We start from the raw sequence: 21,909 nt of genomic DNA, 5'->3' as shown, positions 1-21,909 counted from the left end.
GATAGAGGGCCCGCCCCTCGCGCCGCCGCAGCTTCAGGATGACCAATCCCCGAGAGCGTTGGCCTACAATTCCCGCCCCGGCACTGCCAATCGTGTCCAATCGGAAGGGTGTATGCCGAGACTCCGCCTGGAGAGGCGGGAGATTGGCACACTGGTGAAAGGGCCCAGACTCTCGGTCTGGGTCTGGTGCTGTCCAGGTGGCACTAATTCTCGGCGGAAATCTTTTTCCAGGACCGCTCCCAGAACGGAGAGACTCCGGTCGGTGGATCTCGAGGTGTTCGCTACAGAAGTATAACCTTTGCCGGCAACCTTGTGGAGATTTCATGTCCACCGGTCTTTCCCGCCGGAATGGCAGTTCTCCCCCTTTAAACCGTCCTATCGCTTCCCAAACTGCTGTCCCGGTTCTACCGTCTTGTTCCGTATGAAAAGCATAAATTACAGACAATGATATCTACACCAGAGTGCCTAACTTCATGCATTCAGCGTTTATTGACTGTTAGAATATGTCAAACACTGAGCTTCTGTGTCAGCGCCCTCCCGGACCTCGCCGTGAGCCATACAAAGGCAGCCCCTTTATGGCTTTTTTGTTTTTCCGGTACCGGGAATCGAAATCACGACCTCACGCTTGCCAGGCAGGCGCTGTGCCGCTGAGCTAAATCCCCAGCCCAGCCCCTCTATGTTTTGATTCTTCTTGCCTACACCAGCCCGCGCTCTGAAGTCCGAGGAGTCCCTGCACATCATAAAACCTAAGCTTTTCCTAACTGGTCACATCCATCCTTGTCCACGACCTGCCAACACTGCATTTTCTGCAGCACCCCTCCTCCGGGCAATGCAGCCTTGATATTTCTGGCTTCTTAGGCTTTGCTCCTTCTGCCCCGCCCCCACTAGCCTTGAATTACCTTCCTTGCCTCTTGGTCAATTTTTGCTCATCCCTTACAGTTTGGCCTAAGGGTCCTCTTCCCCTGAAAGCCTTACTGACCTACAGACCTACACCTTCTTTATACATGTCTACTGTTTCACTTACGACTTTGAATATGCTTGAAGGCTTCCACTTATTACTCAACGGCCCTGTCTGGCACATACACCTTGACTGCTGTATGATAAATAAATGAATGTGGGAAAAGTGAAGACCACTTATATGAGAACAAAGAGGCTACTTTATTGAAAGCTGGCTATAACCGAGGACAGTCACTGTTACCTGCACTTAGCACAAAGTTAAAGGCTGTCAGAAGAATGGGAAAGCTTAATATGCAAGGAAAAAGGGAAGAGGGCTCGCTTATACCCAGACTTAGGGCTATTAACGTGGGAAAGCTGGAAGCCGGCTAAGTAGAAGCAGGGCATTTTATGTGGTTGGTTTGGGACAGCATATGCTGTGGCCTCTAGTTGGTCCTGAATTTGAGGATAGATAGGCAAACAGAGGGCAGTTGGCAATCGCTGATAAGTGCTGACTCTTCTGGGGTGATTGCTGAGAGCCTGTGAGTAGAGTTCTAATTGCTTGGCATTGTCCAATTGATATATTCAGTCTCTTATGACTCTTTTTTTCCCTCCACACTTTCGAAACCTGGTTAGCTTTCTAACATGTTCTTTCTCCTTCAGTTCTCATTTCTCAGATTTCTTCTCTGTCCCTCAATCCCTAGGTTGCTTCAACTATTAAATTTTATCCGGGCCTCAGAAAACACAAGTAAAATATTTGCATAAAGTTGGGATTAACCACAATACTGTACAAGTATCAGCCATTTTATTCATTCTAGAGCCCAACTCAGTGCCTGAAATCAGGTAGGCATAGAAAGAACTCAATAAATGTTATGAAATAATTTTTTGAAATGTATTGAAGTTGTGTTCTTGAGTTTTAAGAATGATCTATATAGATACTCAAAAGTACAATGAAAAATTCTCTAAAAGTAGAAGATATAAATAACTACTATCAGCCGGGCATGGTGGCACATGCCTGTAATCCCAGCACTCAGGAGGCTGAGGCAGGAGTGTTACAGGCAGCTGAGTTAGATAGAAATATTATAGGCAGTCAGACAGGACCAGGCTCTCGAAGGAGCCAACATGAAAGATATGTATCTGCTTCAGGCCAGACCTCAAGACAAAGGACTAAACAAATGCACCCACATACCTCCATAGGGATGGACATCAGGGATTGATATTCTAAACTGGTAGTGAGCACCTCGAAGAGTCCCTAACCCAACCCCTTACAGGAAAAGCCCCTTCTCTGTATTCATGCCCGCCTGCTATGGGACTGGCTTCCCCATTTGATCCCAATTTAATCAATTTTACCTAAACAATTCTTATTGGCCGACCATAGTTTTGTCCATCTTTCCCCTACCTTGGACCCACCTCACCTAGTGGTTTTTCTCTATAAAAGTCCCTAAAAAAGACAGAGTCTTGGGGTACCCCACTCGGGTCCCCCTCCTGTCCCTCTCTTGGACAGAAGCTTTCTTTCCCTCAATAAAATATACTCTCCTCTTAACCTCCGTTGTTCCTAAAATTAATTCTTCAGTTTTAGAGAACACGAACTCATCCCAGATATCATTCAGGTTGGGAGTTTTTATTTGCCTGTATCAGGAGGATCATTGCAAGTTTGAGACCAGCCTGGGCTACAAAGTGAGCTCAAGGCCAGCCAGAACTACATAATGAAATCCTGCCTCAAAAAAATAAATAAATAAATACCGTCATAAAGCAGAAAAAAAACAACTACATTTAACCTCAAGACTCTTATTACACTTCCTTTTCTTTGACTGTTTGGTTTGGACAATACATACTTCCTTTAATAGTTCCACATACCCTAGGCCTTTGTTAAGTACAACTCTTTACAAAAACCTGCAATGTTTATCTGGTTACCCGTACACCTGGCTGAGTTCTGAGGTTTCCAGTCAGCAGGCCAAATTAAAAAAGGGTTGATACCATCTCTATTCATTTGCTGTAACTCAACATGTTGAAACAAATTACAGAAACCCATATTTCAAAACAGGTTTTTAACTTCTCTTTAAAAGCTTATCTACAATTACATTTAAAATTTTCTCAAGATCCCCTTGATGCTCAGCCCTGAGCTAACTCAGCCAAACCCATCTCATACTACATGTCAGTAGCTTGCCTGGTGTCTGTTGTTCCCTTTGCCTTTACCAGTTTTCCTTCCTTCCACACTCCACCTAGTTCTAACCTCTAAAAGTCAGTAATGTGTTCACACTCCATGTTTACTCTTCTCTCCTCATGTGTCTTTTTTTTTTTTTTTTTTTTTTTTGGTCTTTTTGAGACAGGGTCTTGCTATGCAGTTCAGACTGGCTTTGAGCTCACTTTGTAGCCCAGGTTGGTCTCGAACTTGCCATGATCCTCCTGCCTCAGCCTCCCAAGTGCTGGGATCACAGGTGTGCACCACCACACCCGGCCTCTTCAGGTGTCTTTAAGGCACATCACTGTTCAAAACCAAACTTACTAATTTTCCCCTCTTATTGTGTTCACCCAAACCTCCTTCATCTATGTCCCCATCTTTAACAAAATACCCTGTGATTCATTCACCCAACCAGGAACCTGCATGACAATCATTCTAGAATCTCTTCCCTATACTTTCTAAAATCTTAAAATATCTTCAAATAAACCCTTCCAGCTGATAGCCCTACCTAAAGACTGCTGCCCCTCCTGGGGGCCTCTCCATTCTGACATTACTGTGAAGTCTAATCTTGCTACTTACTGACTTAAAATCCTTGAGTGATTCCTTATTCCAATAGAATATAGTCCAAATCTATTAGCCTGGTGTGGTAGATTTTGCTGCCTACCTGTCCTAAAGGCTAATACTCTCTCTTTTACCTTATTACTTGTAGAGTAACCACATTCCTATGTTTGTCTGTGTGTTTCAAGAGTTCTAGGCTCCAACTCTAGCTCTATGGCCTAAGCTGTAATCGGTTTAAGATGGTGGATCTGATCCCTCACCAAATATTAGTTTAAACATGGGCATATGATAGAATTTTAGCTAATGGTATTGAAGCTGTGGGGGTGTCTTGGTTACTTTTTTTCTCGCTGCTGGGACAAAATACCTGACGCCCAAAATTATGGAAGGAAAGGTTTATTTCGCTTACAGTTCGTGGAGGTTTCAGTCCGTACTTGGCAGATTACAAGGCAGAGTGGCACATGGTAGAGAGCTACAGCTCACGGCGGCAGAACACAGCAAAAGCAGCAAGCACACACCAGGGCGGAATGGCCTCAAGCACTCTTTTCCTCTCCCTTACATATGCAAACTATCCACCCCAGGGTGGGCGTAGCTCTCACACCCATAATTAAACTCCAAAAGCCTGACCCATGGCCGCATGAGGCTTTGGGGGGACACCCACAAACAAACCATAACAGGGGGCCACGGCGGAGAGGAAGCTCCCTATGGAAAATCATGAGTTCTAGCCCAGTCAGGGGAACTTAGCAAGACCCTGTATAAAAAAATTTTAAAAGAAAAGAAAAAAGCTATAACTAGAGCTCAGTGCAAAGTCCCTGACTTCAGTCCCCAGTACTGGAAAGAAATAGTTTTTCAGAATGTAAAATAAAGAAGACAAAGCTTCTTTTCTTCCTTCTTGATGTAATCTTAAGTATATGATGCCTGGAATCGCTACAGCCACCTTTCAATCTTGAGGAAACAAGTCTGGGAATAACAGAATTAAGCTATTTTACAGAAAACAAAAACTAGGTCCTTGATAACATCATGGACTGAAATAGCAAACACTAATATTTGATAATACACTATGTTGGTGAAGAAGGAGCAAAAGGATTTCACTCTTCCAGATGCTGAGGCTCAGAACTTTGGGGTCACCCTTAATTTTTGTCTTTTTCTCATGTCCCACATCTATTTCATTATAAAAGTCCACTGGCACTACCTTAAACATATATCCAAGCCATGCCTGGTGGTGCATACCTGTAATCCCAGCACTCGGTAGGCTGAGGCAGGAGGAGCACCGAGAGTCTGAGGCCAGCTGGGCTACACATCAAGCTCAAGACCAACCTGAACTACATAGCAAAAACCTGCCTCAAAAAACCAAAAGAAAAAAAAGTGTATTCAGAATCTAGTTATTTCTCGATAACCTCATTACTACCATCCTGGTTCACATTACTACCATTTCTTACTGGATGATTGCAGTAACCTCTGAATGAGTTTTTCTCCCTGTGGTCTCTCTGGAACTGTTTGAAGAGTATGAATCTTCCAAGTCTATGTCAGATCACATCACTATTCCAAACCCTCCAGTGGCTTCTGGCCTTGCTCAGGGCAAAAACCCTAATCCTCTGAGCCCGTGAAGCTCTGCAATCTGCCCATTGCACAACCCTCTTACCTCTCTATCCTCTGTTTCCCACTGTTATTTCCTTTACTCACTTTACTCCAAACACGCGAGGCTTGGTATTTTTATATGTCAGGCCCACTCTCACTTTAGGTGTTTCGTACTTATGTTCCCTTGTCCAGAGGTTTCGTGTATCTGTTCTCCACACCTGGTGCCTTTGCTCCCTGATCTCCTTCAGTCTTTATTAAAATACCTATTTTTCAATGAGCTCCTCCTTAACTACTCTAATGGAAATTATAACTGTCCTTTCCAAGTCATCATTTACTGTAATGTATAGTACTGTTTTCTCATCTGTCTATCCACAACTAGAGTGACAACTCCACCAGAGCAATGATTTGGTTGTAAAAACTAACAAGGATGCTTGTTATGTATACATATGAGAAGATCTCAAATATTGCTCAATTTAAAAAACCTGGCAGTTAACAAAAACCTAAGATCACATTTAAAAACTAATTTGAAATAGATTGAAATCTTACATGTAAGGGCTAAAACTATAACACTTATAAAGGAAAAAAATATAAGAAAATCTTAGTGGCCTTGGGTTTAACAAAGGTATCTTAGATTCAACAGGAAAAATCAAGATCCATAAAAGAAAAACTCAAAAAATAGTCTTCATTAAACTAACGTCTACTCTTCAAAACACATGACCAACAGAACGAAAAGATAAGCCACTGGGGAAAAAAGGACTTGTATCCAGAATATAGAAAAGATTTCTCAAAACTAACCCCCAAAAACCCTCAAACATAAATGAACAAAAATTTGGATTCTTCACCCACAAAATATACTAATAGCAAGCACATGAGATATTCAACTGCAGTATCATTAGTCACTAGGGAAATGCAAATAAAAATCACAATGAGACACAATTCCATATCCCCTAGAATGGCTACAGTCAAAAAGGTACACAATCACTTGTCAAGAATGTGGCACAATATGCTCTGTTGTCATGAGGACACTTCAGCAGCTCCCTGGCGAGACCCACATAGAAAAGGACTGAGGCCATCTGCCAAGAGCCCAGCGTCAACTTGCCAGTGTTGTGTCAATGACTGGGGAAGTACATTCTCCAGCCCCAGTAAAACCTTCAGGTATCTACAGCCCTAGCCAACTGTATCCCATTTCTCACCCACAGAAGTGATAATAAATGTGTATTGTTGTTTTAAGCCACTGCATTTCCCAGTAATTTGTCATGGAGCAATAGGTAACTAATACACAACTAGATAGGATTAAACAAAATAATGCAGCCATTGGCTGGCACATTAAGCCCATCAGTACAGTCAGCTGTTAGTTTGCATTGTTTTGTAATGAGTATATGGTTTTTTTTTCACCAGAGACTGCAGGTTTCTTGAAGAAGAAGACAGCACCTTTTCCTTCCTTTTTTATACACTCTCTGCCTCTCTTCATTCGTCTCAGCCTTCTTGGCACAGTGTGGGTACACAAAACTGAAGTCCAACAGATAACTGAGTCAGGTGAAGCCGCAATCCGAGGTGATTTTTGTGGTCACTGTCAAAAAACTTCTGAGGATAAGTTCCCACGTCCTGAAATATTTGACAGTCTTTTTTCATGCAATTGATACACTTCTGGGTTTTTATACCCTGGTTTATAATGAGTAAGCAAGGAAAATGAAAGGGTGAAGAGGAAAGAACTGACCCATGAAAAGGAAGCAATGAACAAGTGAGCCCTGGGGAAGGCTGAAGATCGGGTAGGAGGGTCAGGGATGTGTCTCTAATAAAGTGTAGCAAAACGTGCGAACGGGGGTTGGAATGTAGCTCAGTGGTAGAGCATTTGTCCAGCCTGTGCATTGCTGTGGGCACTACAAAAAATAAATAAGACCTGGAGAATAACCAGAAAAATCACACAGATAACTACTTAGAGATTCAATGATTATGAGTTTGAGGCCCACATCTGCGCCATAATTACTTTTTTCTTAATGATGATGCTATTATTATTAATGTTTTGCTGCCTCTATAAACCTGGATAGTTGCTTTGATAAGTTTCACACTTAGAAAGGATTCAGTACCACAGAGCATTAAAAAATACAACAAATCCTGGCTGGAAACAGTGGTGGACACCTGTAATCCCAGTTACTTGCGAGGTTGAGGCACAAGGATTACAGGCTACAGTCCAGCCTGGGTAATTTTTTTTTTTTTTTTTTTTGAGGCTTGGTGTCGTTATGCAGTTCAGGCTGGCCTTGAGCTCACTTTGTAGCCCGCGCTGGTCTTGAACTCGCAACGATCCTCCTGCCTCAGCCTCCTAAGTCCTGGGATTACAGGTGTGTACCACCACACCCGGCAAGCCTGGGTAATTTAGACCCTGTCTTAAAATAAAAATGGGAAAAAGGGTTGGGTTGTACCTCAGTGATAGAGCGCTTCCCTAGTATGCATAAGCCCTGAGCCCAATCCCCAGTACTGACCAAAAGGGGTGGGGGGAGAAAAAAAGATAAACAACTAATCCAAACTTCATCTTATGCTGATAGTTTATATTTCTTGTATGTAAGGACAATAGACCATTACATTCTTTGATATTTTTTTTGAGACAGGCTTTTTGTTTTTGTGTTGTTTGTTTGTTTGAGACAAAGTCTTGCTGTGTAGTCTAGCTTGAACTCAATGTGTAACCCAGGCTGGCCTCAAACTCGAGGCAGTCTTCCTGCCTCAGCCTCCCAAAGTGCTGGGAATTACAGGTCCATTACATTCTTTGGTAACACTCTAGGAAAGCTTTGTAATTCTAGCCTTTTCACTTAAGGACCAGTCTTCTCTTTATTATACAGATTTCATTCAAAAATTAAGGCCACTTCTGACATGAGTCAGGAGCTCATGGATGTTATCATTTGAAGAAAAAGGTTTATTTGTGAAACATCCCAAATTTGGTGCTGTAGTCAAGCAGCAAGATAATGGTGTAAACAAGCAAAAGACAGTAACCACTCATGGTCATTTTGCTTTCTCGCTTGGGGGTGAGGTAATATGATGTCACTGATTCCTGTGACAGTGGATGGACATTTTATAGGAAATACAAGTAATAACAATTATAAAAATAGTAGTAATAACGTGGTGCACACCTGTAATCCTAGCACTTGGAAGGCTGAGGCAGAAAGATCACCGCAAGTTTGAAGCCAGCCTGAACTACATAGTGAGACCCTGTCTCAAAAAACAAAATAAAAATATTAGTAATAATTAACATTTATTAAATTCTTGCTATATGCCTGGTAAGATATTAAGTACCTAATGTTCATTTTCTAATTTAGTTCCCCAAATAACCTCACACAGTATCTGCTATTATTATTAAAACCATTTTAGAGGTAAAGAAACTGAATCTTAGTTCAAGGAAGGGAACCTCAGCTACCCTACGCTACCCTCTGCATTCTCATTGTCTAATGGAAAGTCAGGACCCAAGGTAGGACAGGATTTCTGTTTCTTTCTTTATCCTTTTGACTAAGACCAGTGAATTCCATGAGCATGGGCCCACTGTTTCACTTCGGCTATAAAATGTGTTCCTTGATCAGAAGCAAGCCTGTGTAGAATATCATGATGGTGGAAGAGGCATTCTGCAAGACCATAGATGGTGGTTTTGGCAGAAACATTACATCCAAGGGAGGCAAATCTATACATAGAATAAGTGTCTAATCCAGTGAGGACAAAGTGCTACTCTTTCCACAGTGGAAGCAGTCCAATGTAATCAACCTGCCACCAGCTTGCAGGCTGATTACTCCAGGGAACAGTGCTATATCTTTTTGATGTTTTTTTTTCTGGTACCCGGGATTGAACTCACGACCTTGAGCTTGCTGGGCAGGCACTGTGCCTCTGAGCTAAATCCCCAGCCCCAACAGTGCTATATCAGTGTTGGTCTCTGCTGATGGCACACTGGGCACTCAGCAGTGACTGTAGTTAGGTGAGCTTTGGTGAGTGAAGTCCATTTATCTGAGCCCACAAATAGTCTCCATCTCCGCTACTACTTTGTTCATGAGCCCATTGGGCAATGACAGGGGTGACTGAGGAAAGGTTCACTGCGGTCCACAGAATGGGCCATTCCATCCACTTGATTATTAAAGGCCTCTTCTACTGAAGTCATTGCTTGGTGGGCATTTACATGGGACATAATTACCTTTACATTCTTTGCCCGTGTGGAGAGGTCTACCCACATACCTCTCCCCCAAATATTTTTGTCATAAATTTTCTAGTCATGCTCCTGTCAAATCCCTGACCACTGGCTGCAGCCCATGAATCAACACATTCTTGCACATATAGCTGTTTTTTTCTTCCAAGCAAAATGTACAACTAGGCGCACTTCCCAATGTTCTGCCCACTGTGAAGATTTCCCTTCACTGCTGTTCTTCAAGGATGTCCCAGAAAGGGACTATAGTGCTGCAGATGTCCACTTTGGGGTGGTATCTGCATAATGTGCAGAATCATCTGTAAACCAGGCCATAGTCTTCTCTCCCTCTGTCAAATGACCATATGGTACATTTCATGACGCCATCGGTACATGTTGGGAGACAGAGAACAATACAGCAGGAGCAGGAACCATGTATATTTGGGCACCTTCTTTACGTAACTTGCTTATGCCCTTTGACCTGCCCAGGCCCAATCACATATACACCATTTCCATTTAATGATGGGTTGATGCTGTGCACATCCAACTTTATGACTTGGTAAATCAGGGACCACCCGGTTCATGACTCAGGTCACATGGTAACCTGGTACCCCAGGGTCAAGCATCCAGTTTTCACTAAGGCCAGGAGCTGTTTTTCAGAGGGTGAGTAGTGATCTGCAGATAATGGCATGGCCTTGCTCCAAAATCCTAAGGGTTCCCAAGATAATTCACCTATGGGGACCAACCAGGGGCTAAAAACAATATCCCTGCCTGCTATTGACAACTCAAGTACCACTGAGCCTGCTTGATCACATGGGCCCAATGGCAGAGCAGCCTGCACAGCAGCCTTGACCTGTTGCAGAGCCTTCTCGTGTTCTGAGACCCACTCAAAACCAGCAGCTCTGAGTCACAGCAAGGAATGTGTTGCTTCCAAAATCCAAAAGGGCCCATTGGGTGTTGCGCTTCTTTTTTTGTTGTAGAAGGAGTCAGATGCAACAACTTTTCTTTTACCATACAAGGGATATTCTAGAAGTTTCACTGATGGAGAGGGACCTTGAATTTTAGTTGGACTAATTTCCCATCCTCTGACATACAAATTCTTTACCAACAAGGCCAGAGTGCTTGCTACCTCCTGCTTACTTGGTGCTATCACCATAAAGTCATCAATGTAATGGATCAGTGTGATACTTCATGGAGGGGAAAGATGATCATAATCTCTGCAAGGTTAGTTGTGATACTGTGCTAGAGAGTTAATATACTCCTGAGGTAGGACAGCATTGCTGGCCTTACCAGCTGAATGGATTGTGTCTTACTTTCTCATTGCTGGGATAAAATACTGGACACTCACAAGTTAAAGGATGAAAGGTTTATTTTAGCTCACAGTCTGTAGAGGTTTCAGTCCATAGTCCACTGGCTCCAAGGCAGGGTGGCATGGCACAGGAGAAAGAGCTCATGGCATGGTAGGCAGGAAACAGAGGAATAATTAAAGCAGGATGAGGTCATGTTCACCATGATCCACCTCTTCCTGCCAGGCTTCATCTCCCAACATCACACACAGCTATAAACCCGTCAGTGAACTAATCTAGGAGCACACACCCACGGTCCAGTCACCTCCGAAAAGTCCCACCTATAAGATCATGAAGCTTTGGGAGGATATCTAGATATATGCCATAACAGGTAGGTACAGAGAAAAAGGCATTTGACAACTTGAGAGCTGCATAACAAGTACTAGATATGTTAATCTGCTCAAGCAAGGAAACCACCTCTGGTACAGAAGCAGCAACTGGAGTCACCACTTGATTAAGCTTATGGTAATACACAGTCATTCTCCAAGATCCATCCATCTTTTGCATAGGCCAGATAGTAGAAATAAATGGAGATGTGGCAGGAACCACAGCCCATGCATCTTTCAAATTTCACTGGTGGCACTAATCTCTGTGATTCCTACAGGGATGTGATCTTGCTTTTTATTTACTACATTCCCGGGCAGAGACAATTCTAATTGCTTCCATTTGGCCTTTCCCATCATAAAAGACCTCACACGATAGGTTGGGGAACCAATGTGAGGAATCTTCCAAGTACTAAGTATATCTATCCCAATTATGCATTCTGGGCCTGGGGAAATGATTATACAGATATTATTATTGGATACATATCAGGCAACATATTAAGAATAAAATCCTACTCTTAGAACAAAAGAATAAAATAAAAATACAAATGGAATGAACATAAGACTAAGTATGTGTTATTTACACTCATATTTCACATATAGTTCTTAAATTGATCTTTTAGTATTCGTTTATTTGAAACTGTAGAGTTGATAGAGTTGATATGCTATGCAAGTATTAGTTCAAACCTTATAAAACAATATTCTTGGTGGCATTTATTTGTGCAGAGAAGAAAACTTTACTGTACTGTCTAGGGGGACATGATTCAATAATGATGTTTTTATATTGTAGAGAATAAACATTGCTTATTTTAGAAATGCTACCTAAACTACAATGACATTAAATATATAGATCCCTCCTAAACTCTATTAATTTATAAACTATGAAATGAAGCTATGAAAGTTAAAATTTTAACACTGTCAATCAAGCTGCAAAGAAAAGGAAAAAACTTAAAGTTTTGAATATCCACTAAATTTGGCACAATTTTTTTCTGATACTTCAAGAAACACCTCAGTTAAGACATGGGGTATCCAGTTAACAATCTTTCTTTGCAAACTCAGTTATAATCAACCGACAGAAGCAAAGACAACAGATACACACCACTGTAGAGAAAAAGAGAACCATAGACCAGTCAAGGGATGCAGCAGAGCACAAGTCTAACTAACACGAATTTGGAGGAAAAGCAAGCTAAACCCTGTATATCCTACTACTTCAGGGAGTAGCTCTATACATTACAATTTTTTACATTTTTGTTGTTGTTTGGTGCTAGATATTGAATACAGGACTTCAGGAATGGCAAGCATGCACTCTGTCATTGAGCTTTGTCTTCCCTGTGGGGCTGGGAACATGATTTGGGGACTTACTGGACTCCATTGATCATCTGACCCTATAGGCTCCTACTCTTACTGGAGGGTCACAGTGATGTTCTGGAGCTCTTGGAATCAGCGGTAGTTCAGAGCCAGTGTCCAGTAGTCCCTGAAATGTCTGGTTATTTCCCTTTCTGCAATGTGCTGTTACCCAGATAAAAGGCCTTCAGTCCCTTTGGGGAAAAATGGAAGAAAGACTGACAGTATAACTTTTAGGGTCCTTCCTTAGGGTGATCTGGTCTCCCCTTCATTGAAAGAGTTCTGGGTCTATAAACTGGCTAAAATATAGAATTGGGTAAGGGTTTGCGATTCTCTGTGCTATGATTTAAAGTACATTCCTGTTCATCTACCCTAAAATTTTCCAGCTTATATAAGTCCAATAAAAATTAGTAGGCTTCCTATCTGTTTCATTTTTGGGGAACCAGCCAAGGTCGTAGGACTTCTGCTGACAAGTATGATAAGAACACACCTTGTCTTTGGTGGTTGAGCACTGCCACTGCTGGGACCCAGTTAAACCCACTACCTCTAAGTTTACCAACTGACTGCCTGTGGTCCCCATTTAAGATCCGCCATACAGAAAAAACAATGGTGGGGGGAGTCTCTTCAAGAATGTTGGTCCTCCCCTTACAAATCTGTTTCTTAAGGTATTATTGAAGGATATATTTTCAGATCCTGTCAGTGTAAAGGATTAGGTTTAACCTGGTAATTCTATTCTAGCATTCCCATTTCCCTAAGCCTTTAAATACTCTCATCAACAGTAAATCAAGGAATAGCAGACATCTCTAGCTCATTTACAGTGGGTCATCTTTTGATCCAGACTTCAGCCAACCAACCAAATAAACTGTTAACACCTTCTTTTATTTTGTTTTTGTTTCTTTGGTACCAGGAATCAAACTCAGGACCTTGCACTTGCCACGCAAGCGCTTGTGCCGCTGAGCTAGATCCCTGGCCCACCATCGTTTCTTTGAGGGGAGGTTTCTTTATGTTCTATCACTGATTTCACCAACAAATCTCAAAACCTCAAACCTATAAAGAAATAATTTAAACAGAAGTGGCATTTTCTTCATATGGACTGCAAAATGTGCACATTCACATTCTTACATATACATAAATATACACATATGTTTCCTTTACAAAGCTTCAAGGATTGCATTACCAGCATGCAAAGCTCTTCTTCCATGGAAATGCCTAATCTGAAAAGGAATGTCTAAAATACTTGAGATCTTGTTGCAGTTAGGGTTTGGAAGGGAAACGACTTAATACAGGACATATAATTTATACGATTATTTTATAATATTCACCCAAAGAGTCAAATGCAAAAGAATGCAGGAGATCTGTCCACACACTAGAGACCCAAACAAATCCAGCTGAGGGCCTGGGTCCCATGGCAATGTCCTCCATGAGTCCAGCTGGAGGCTTACAGCCCATGACAATATCTCATGCAAAGCTATATCAAGGATTTGCACTCAGAAGGCCCAAAGGTCAATGGTTGAAGCTAGAAAGTCTGTACCAGTGAGATGAAGGACCTGTGCCAGCAGGCTGAGGGATCTGAACTGGGGCCAGGAAGCGATGCTCAAAGAACCAGAGCTCCCCTCGAAAGAACTGCAGCCATCCTCGGCAACAACAAGGTCCTGAGCTTCTCTGATGATGAGAACAGCTGAGTTCATATCAGGAAAACCAGTGCAACATGCTTCTCCAGGACAATCAACAGCGCCCCATCTTCCCCTCCAGTTCTCTGTTTATTTTGTTGGCAACAATCCTCAGGTGGGTCTTCCTCACGCAGCACTATACTGATTCAGTTCAGCTGGGTATTACAAGTTGCCCACCAGTTGTCAATCCACCACAGACCTATTTTCAGAAAACTGGACTCTCTTCACTTCTTGGCTCTTAGAGAATTTTCCTGACAAATGTTACCAATGGTCATTTCCAAAAATTTACAACTATATTGATAACACACATTTAAAACATACTAATAAAATGGCCAGCTTGGGTACAGAAAAATAAGGAAAACGAAACACTTCGTAATAAATTTTAAACCCTTACAAGATGAGTTAGTTTTTTATATTCCTTTTCAGCGACATAATATCACAGCATTGTTAAATCAAAAACAGCACATCATCCATCTGCAAAGACGTCATATTTCCCATTTGCTATATTTAAATGCAGTTTGTACTAATCTGAGTTCTAGTTCAAAAGCATCTGGGTGATTCTGAAGGTTTGCAGCAGCATTTCCTTAATCAGCTGTTTCATTCACCCATTCACAGACTTTTTCTTCCCAGGAGTAAGTTCCATACCGGAATTTTCCAGAAGTGCCTCCCCAGTAGGCACAATCTCAGTTCCTTGTTTCACATAACTCCCCAAAGGTTCCTTCTGTCTTTTATCAATGGAATCCTTTCCAGTTCTGCCCATGGTGAGTCTTCCTTCTTCAGGAAATCCATCATCCACACCCAGAACTGTGCTAACCTAGTCAGGTGACTAATCTAATATCACATGCCCATGATCCAGTCACTCGCAGGAGCCCTAACAATTGGTGCATGAGGCTTTGAGGGGACATCTGGACATAACATAAAGCTACATGAAAACTAAGAAAAAAAAAAAAATTCCAGTACTGGGGATTGAATCCAGGGCCCTGTATATGCTGAAGAGCTCTACCACTGACCTAAATCCCCAAGTCCCTTTAAAAAAAAAAAGTAAAAATACACTCTACTCTGAACAAACGGATCTGTCCCTTAAAAACATTTTTATTTACATCATGGACTATTAGATGATTATCTTTTTTTGCCAAATGAGACGGAGCTCATCATCAATTCTACTTCTATTTTTGTTATTATAAATGTATATGCCAAGGAGCTGATTCATACACATAAGTGAATGGATGAGAGTTTTGTCAAATACTGTATCTGTTACTTAACTCTTCTATCTCCTCAATTTTTTTTTTTTTGTTGCGGTTTTTTGTTTGTTTGTTTCCGGTACCGGGAATCGAACTCACAACCTCGCGCTTGCCAGGCAGGCGCTGTTCCGCTGAGCTAAATCCCCAGCCCCTATCTCCTTAAATTTTGTTTAAAGAACTAGAAAACATCTCATTTGCAAAAAGATGCATTACTCATTGGTATAACTACTTTCTCTATCTCTGAAAATATTACCAAGAAGATTTTAGCAAAAGTTGTCCACTAATCATTAATTGTACTTGTTCTCTTTCACTTAGAGTCATTTTTATTTTAGAGTTTAAATCAGATGAAACTGATGTTTAAAAAATAAACCCTAAAACTGGATGTGGTGGTGCACACCTATAATCTCAGCACTAGGGAGGCTGAGGCAGGAGGATCTGTGAGTTTGAGGCCAGCTTGGGCGATAAGGTTCAAGACCAGCCTAAACTACACAGTGAGACCCTGTCTCAAAAAGACAAAAACAAAGAAACAAACAACAACAAAACCTGTAAAAGCAGGGTGTGGTGGTGCATACCTGTAATCCCAGCTCCCAAGAGGCTGAGGCAGAAGGTTCACCATGAGTTTGAAGTCAGCATGGGCTATATAGTGAGGGTTCAGACAACCTGAACTTCATACTGAGACCCTGTCCAATAAAAATCCCCATAAAATCAGGATCTTACACGTCAGAATTTTTTGCTGATTATAAACACAGCCCTATTTCAACAACTTAGACCATTTTAAAGTCCCTTAAGGGGCTGGGGATTTAGCTCAGCGGCACAGTGCCTGCCTGGCAAGTGCAAGGTCATGAGTTCGATTCCTGGTACCAGATGAAAAAACCAAAAAAAACCAAAAAACCAAAAAAATAAAAATAAAGTCCCTTAAGAAGGTATTAGAGATAGCAGATGTTGGTTTTATAAATATATTAAATACTTGTTTGTAATTTCAAAATTAAACAATAAGTGTAAAATCATATTTGATAGAATTAATCCATCACACCTGAGTAGAAATTAATTCGAATCAAATGAAACAGTTTCCTAAAGTTCCACGCATTATATTTTAGATTACATTTTGAAAACACTTTTGTCTTGCTAGGAACAAATGTAAATGCTTTAAAGACAGAAAATTATCTTCTTTGTAGAAGTAAACAACAAAAAGAAGGTATTTTATAGTTAATAATTGCAGGACTTACAAAAAGGTATAAAATAATTGGGGAGCCGGGCGTGGTGGCACATGCCTGTAATCCCAGCACTCCGAGGCTGAGGCAGGAGGATCCTTGCGAGTTCGAGACCAGCCTGGGCTACAAAGTAAGCTCAAGGCCAGCTTGAAATGCACAGGGAGACCTTGTCTCAAAAAGACAAAAAAAAAAAAAAAAAAACCACCAAAATAATTGGGGGCATTTTGCCAGAATTTACAACATATTTGCCTTGACGCAATAAAGATATGATAGAAAAAAATGAAGAAAAATGAGTGGCAGTGAGATTTCTGCCTATATAAGAATGAGTATGGATTTACGATGTCGATTTTTTTCCCTAACTTGTATGTTTCAACTTGAGTACGGTTCTGAAATGAACTGAAGCTTTGTGCTGAACAACCACCAATAAAACTAATTTTTCTAGACTGTAAGCCCAAGATGTTAGGTTTATATCTTAAAAGTGATCATTTTGCCGGGCATGGTGGTGCATGCCTACAATCCCAGGAGGCTGAGGCAGGAGGATTGCCTGAGTTCAAGATGGCCTGGGCTACAAAGTAAGCTCAAGGCCAGCCTGAACTGCATAGCGAGACCCATTCTCAAAATGACAAGAAAAAATTAAATAAACAAATAAATAAAAATTAAAGAATAAAACTGATCATTTTCTTTTTGAAATATAGTGATTTAGGATAAACTTTTTAAAGGGTGGGACAGGTGTAACTGCAGTACTCCCCCCCCAAAAAAAGGATGTACTAAAGAAACAGTTTATTGCTTAAAGGATGATGAAATAAAGCTCCAAAAGAAGATACTTTCAACATAACCTAACCTAGACCTTTATTTTTATTTTGAGACAGGGTCGGGCTGGCCTTAAACTCCCTGTATAGCCCAGGGTAGCTTCAACCTCATGGTGATCCTCCTGCCTCAGCCTCCCGTGTGCTGGGATTACACGTGTGTGCCACCATGCCCAGTTAACACCTATTTTCAATACTTTTAGATCTATGGTAAAATTGGTGGGTGACAGAAACTTTTTCAGGAATTGCCAAATTGTTTTCCACAGTAACTGAAAAATTACATTCCTATCAGGAGAGTATGAGGGTTCCAATTTCTCCACATCCTCAATAATGGTTATTTTCAATCATGTTTTTGATTATAGCCTTCCTAGTGGGTATGATGTGATATAACCAATAATCTTTCCACAGAAGGAAGTGGAAATGTTTTTACTACATGAAATATTTTATAGAACATTACTGAATAAATTACTGAATATTACTGAGTAAATATTCAAGACAATGTAAAATGCTTGCCTGTATTCCCAGCTACCTGGGAGGATGAGGCAGGAGGATCACAAATTCAAGCAAGACCAGCCACAGCAACTGAGTGAACCAGTCTCAAAATTTAAAAAAATAGAAAGGACATGGGATGTAGCTCAGTGCATCCTAGGTTCAAACCACAGCACTAAAAGAAATAAATAATAAATAAATAAACATGAATTTACTTGTTACCTATCTTCCTAAAAGGATGATGCTGACTTGTAAAAACATACAAACATACTTTCCCTGTACTTCTAAAAATAACGAAAAATATGGAAGTGACACCCAAGGTATTTATTTTCTGACCAGAGAAGGAACAACTACCTCTGTAGCCCATTACTTCCCAGAACAAAAACTTGTAAGTCTTGAATATTCTAGTTCCCAAATAAATAAGATACAGACTTCCCTGAATTAAATAAGGCAATATTTCATATTGCACTATTTGTTTGGATCTCAGGGCAATAAAAGGGTATCCTTTTATTTCTTTTCCAGTACTTATACTGAGTTACATCCACAACCCTTTTAAACTTTCTATTTTAACTGGGCAAGGTGGTGCAGGCCTGTAATCCCAGCACTCAGGAGGCTGAGGCAGGAGGATCACCTCAAATTCAAGGCCAGCCTGGACTATATAGTGAGACCCTGTCTCAACCCACTCAAATGCTTTTATATTTAGATGTAGGGTCTCACTAAGTAACTAAACCATCCAGGTTAGTCTTGAATTTGCAATTCCCCTGCCTCAGTGTCCCAAAGTACTGGGATTACAGGTATGAGCTACCACATCTGGCTCAACAATGTATCCTTTTGTAATAATCAAGAATCGGAACATCATATATATGTATCTCCACAATGGCCAAACTGTCTGTGCTTAAAGCCAAGGTTTGCCCTCAGTGGTAGTACATGTAAATCCAGAAAGATAGGAAGTCTACAGCCGGCTGCACCTTGATTAAAGAAGGCCTTGCCTCCACCAGGATTATATAACAACCTGGAGGTTTTCAATGCATCCAGGGAATGAATCATAGCAAGAGGAGGGATGGGTGGGTTACTCCTTTCTGTGTCAGTTGTGGGTGGGACAGATTGAGAAAGGGGAGGAACGAAAGGTCAACTACCTCAGTTACTTTTTTGGGAAGATGAGTTTTAGGAAGGAACACATGCAAATGAAGAACCACAAAGTGATTCCCTTGAAACTATTTCCCACACATCCCTTGGAAAGTCTTCCCTACATATTCTCCAGTGGGAAAGCTGCCAAAGTGTACCACGATACTCATCTCCTCAGCCCGCATTGGTTGCCCCATCACTCACTGCCCTATGAGTTCCTATGGTTCTTATGGCCTATCATTTAGGAATCAATTTCCCTTTAGGTGACTAAAGAAAGCAGTCTTACTCTCATGCGTGGGCCCTGAAGAATGAGAGCTTTGATTTTTCAAAGAGAAAAATGCATTTTAGGGAAGAGCGTATTTCTGTCAGGATATAAATTCAGCTTCTATGACCATGATTCAGATTAATAGCAAAGGCTTTTTAAAAATCCACAGTGGCCTTCTTTCCATGCCTTGGATATGCCAACCTTAGCAGGGTGTGGTGGTACACACCTATAATCCCAACACTTAGAAGGCTTAAGCAGGACGGCCTGAACTACATAGTAAGACCCTGTCTCAAAAAAAAAAAAAGCCAACTTTGTTCTCACCTGGGGGTTGTTGTACCTGTTTCTTCTGCTGGAATGTCCTTCTCTAGGTCTGCCATGACTGACTCCTGCTTGTCATTAGGAAAGGTACTGGGCGTGGTGGCGCATGCCTGTAATCCCAGCACTCTGGAGGTTGGGGCAGGAGGATCATTGTGAGTTCGAGACCAGCCTGGGCTACAAAGTGAGTTCAAGGCCAGCCGGAACTGCATAGCGAGACCCTATCTCAAAAAAAAAAAAGGAAAAGGTCAAACAGCCACTGTTACCCCATCACACTTTTATCACACTTAGTCCAGTAGTGGGCTGGGGATCTACAGTGCTTGTATAGCACGCATGAAGCCCTGGATTGGATTCCCAGCACTATGCAACACACACACACACACACACACACACACACACACACACACACAGAGGAAATAAAAGGTAGCAGCTCCAAAGAGGAAAACAGGTTTGGAATGGCAAAGTTCTCTCAACGTAGTAGTGACAAAGTTTGACTTTTTAGGACTCTTCCACCTCAGTGGCTAGGGAAATGCACAAAAGTGAGAAATCATAAAAGGTAGAATAGAGTGGTTGCTGATGATAGCGAAAAGTTCCTATGAGGGATGTGTTAATGTTGGGTGAGTGCTCTTTCTGTTGAAAAAATGAGAATTAAAAAATGGTCATTGGATTTGAAAACAACATTTACGGCCACTGCACAAGGGAGTAAAAATAGTATAGAGCTTAAAGAGAGAAGGGCACAGGAGGTGTATGGTCTTTACTGGAGCAACCTGGCAGTTAAGGGAATCAGTGCTGAGCAGGACTGAATGGGTTTCCTTCTGTGACTCCTACTCATTTCTCAAGGGAAATCAGCAAGAGGGTACCCTGCAGGGAAGGCACACGTGAATGCACATCTAGGGAGTGTACAAGTGACTTTAAAGGGCCTCGGCACCTCGGGAGTTATATGCAAAATGTTGTGTGTGCGTGGGAGATAGGGAGTGGGAGAAAGTGAATTTGTAGCTTTATTATTTACAAAAGGTCGCGACGGGAACGTTAATAAGCACTACTGAAAAGGAAGCGAAGACAAGATAAGCGGGAGAGGGGATGAGGGGTGCAGAGAAGGCCCAAGCTTTAGAGAAAACGGAAAACCTCCTTCTCATCTAAGGAAACGCTAGAAACAGCTGGGAAGATTTTTTTTTTTTTTTTTTTTTAATATGGGAAAGTTTACAATTGCATCATCTCATTAAAATGAGTAAGTACTAAAGACAGAACTGAAAACCAGGAAAGCTTGTGCAAACACGATCCAGAGAAGGGGGGATGAAGAGGCCGGGCAGACGGGGCGGAAAAGGGCCCGGGTTGCTCAGCGGAGGCTTCAGCTCCAGCGAGCTCCTCCGCGCCTGTGGCGGCGCCGGCCGAGCCCTGAAGCCCGCAGCGAGCGCGCTCTGTGCAGCCGACCCGACCCGACCCGACCCGCGCCGGCCGCCCCGGAGCGCTCCTCACGGCGGGGGCCGCTCAGCGAGGTCTCAGGGACACAACGCTGGGCTCGGGACTACTTCCGAGCGTCCTCGGCCGCCACCCTTCCCGGCCGCCCGCTCTCCGGCCCCGACCGCCCGCAGCACTCATCCATTCATCGCGCGGGCTTCACGGAGCGGCCCCGGGAGCTGGAGCTGAGCACGCCGCGTCTCCCGAGTCCGCCCCAAAGCCCAGACCCGAGCGGCTCCAGCGGGCGCGCAGCCACTTCCCAGCCGGGAACCCGGCCGAGTGCGGAGTGCCCAGGCCGGTCGCCCCGGCCCCGCGAGGTCCCGCGGGAACGGCGCCGCAGGCCCAGGCCGCGGGGCTCCGAGCGCAGGGCGTCCGCCCGCACTGTGACCTTGAGACCCGGCACCGCGCCCACCGGCCCCACCGGCAGCACTCTCCGTCGCACAGGCGCCAGTCTGGGTCCCAAAGTCGGTCCCTATCTTTCCCCGGGCGCTTCTCTTTCCGCAGCCAATCGGAGAGCGAAGTGGTGTGGGCCAATGGCCACGGCCAAAGTAGCCGGAGTGTGGAACCTATCGAGGACCAGCCTGAAATTTCTCCCGCCCCAGGAAAGTCAGAGGCGGGCTAATCTCACATGTTGGCCAATCAGCGGCCAATAAACAAGAAACGTCCCAGATCAAAGAGGAAGAGGGGATGGGTCTAGGCGGCCACCACGCCTCAAGGCGGAAGAATGACAGGCAGCTTCACGAATGCCTGTGGACATATCGTCCTTACGTCAGGAAACAGGTGGCGCCAGGTTGGCTTCTGCACCAATAGTTGGCTGAGGGCGTGTCCGCGGGCAAGCGGGAGCTAGGGGCTCGGGGCTCTCTGGGCCGCGCTTGGGGCGGACGCGACGGGGCCGGGGGGCGGCGGGGTGGGCGC

The sequence above is a fragment of the Chinchilla lanigera genome, unplaced genomic scaffold (genome assembly GCF_000276665.1).
Source record: "Chinchilla lanigera isolate Chin_1 unplaced genomic scaffold, ChiLan1.0 scaffold00106, whole genome shotgun sequence".
NCBI classification, from domain to species: Eukaryota; Metazoa; Chordata; class Mammalia; order Rodentia; family Chinchillidae; genus Chinchilla; species Chinchilla lanigera.
This window is presented reverse-complemented; position numbering follows the sequence as displayed.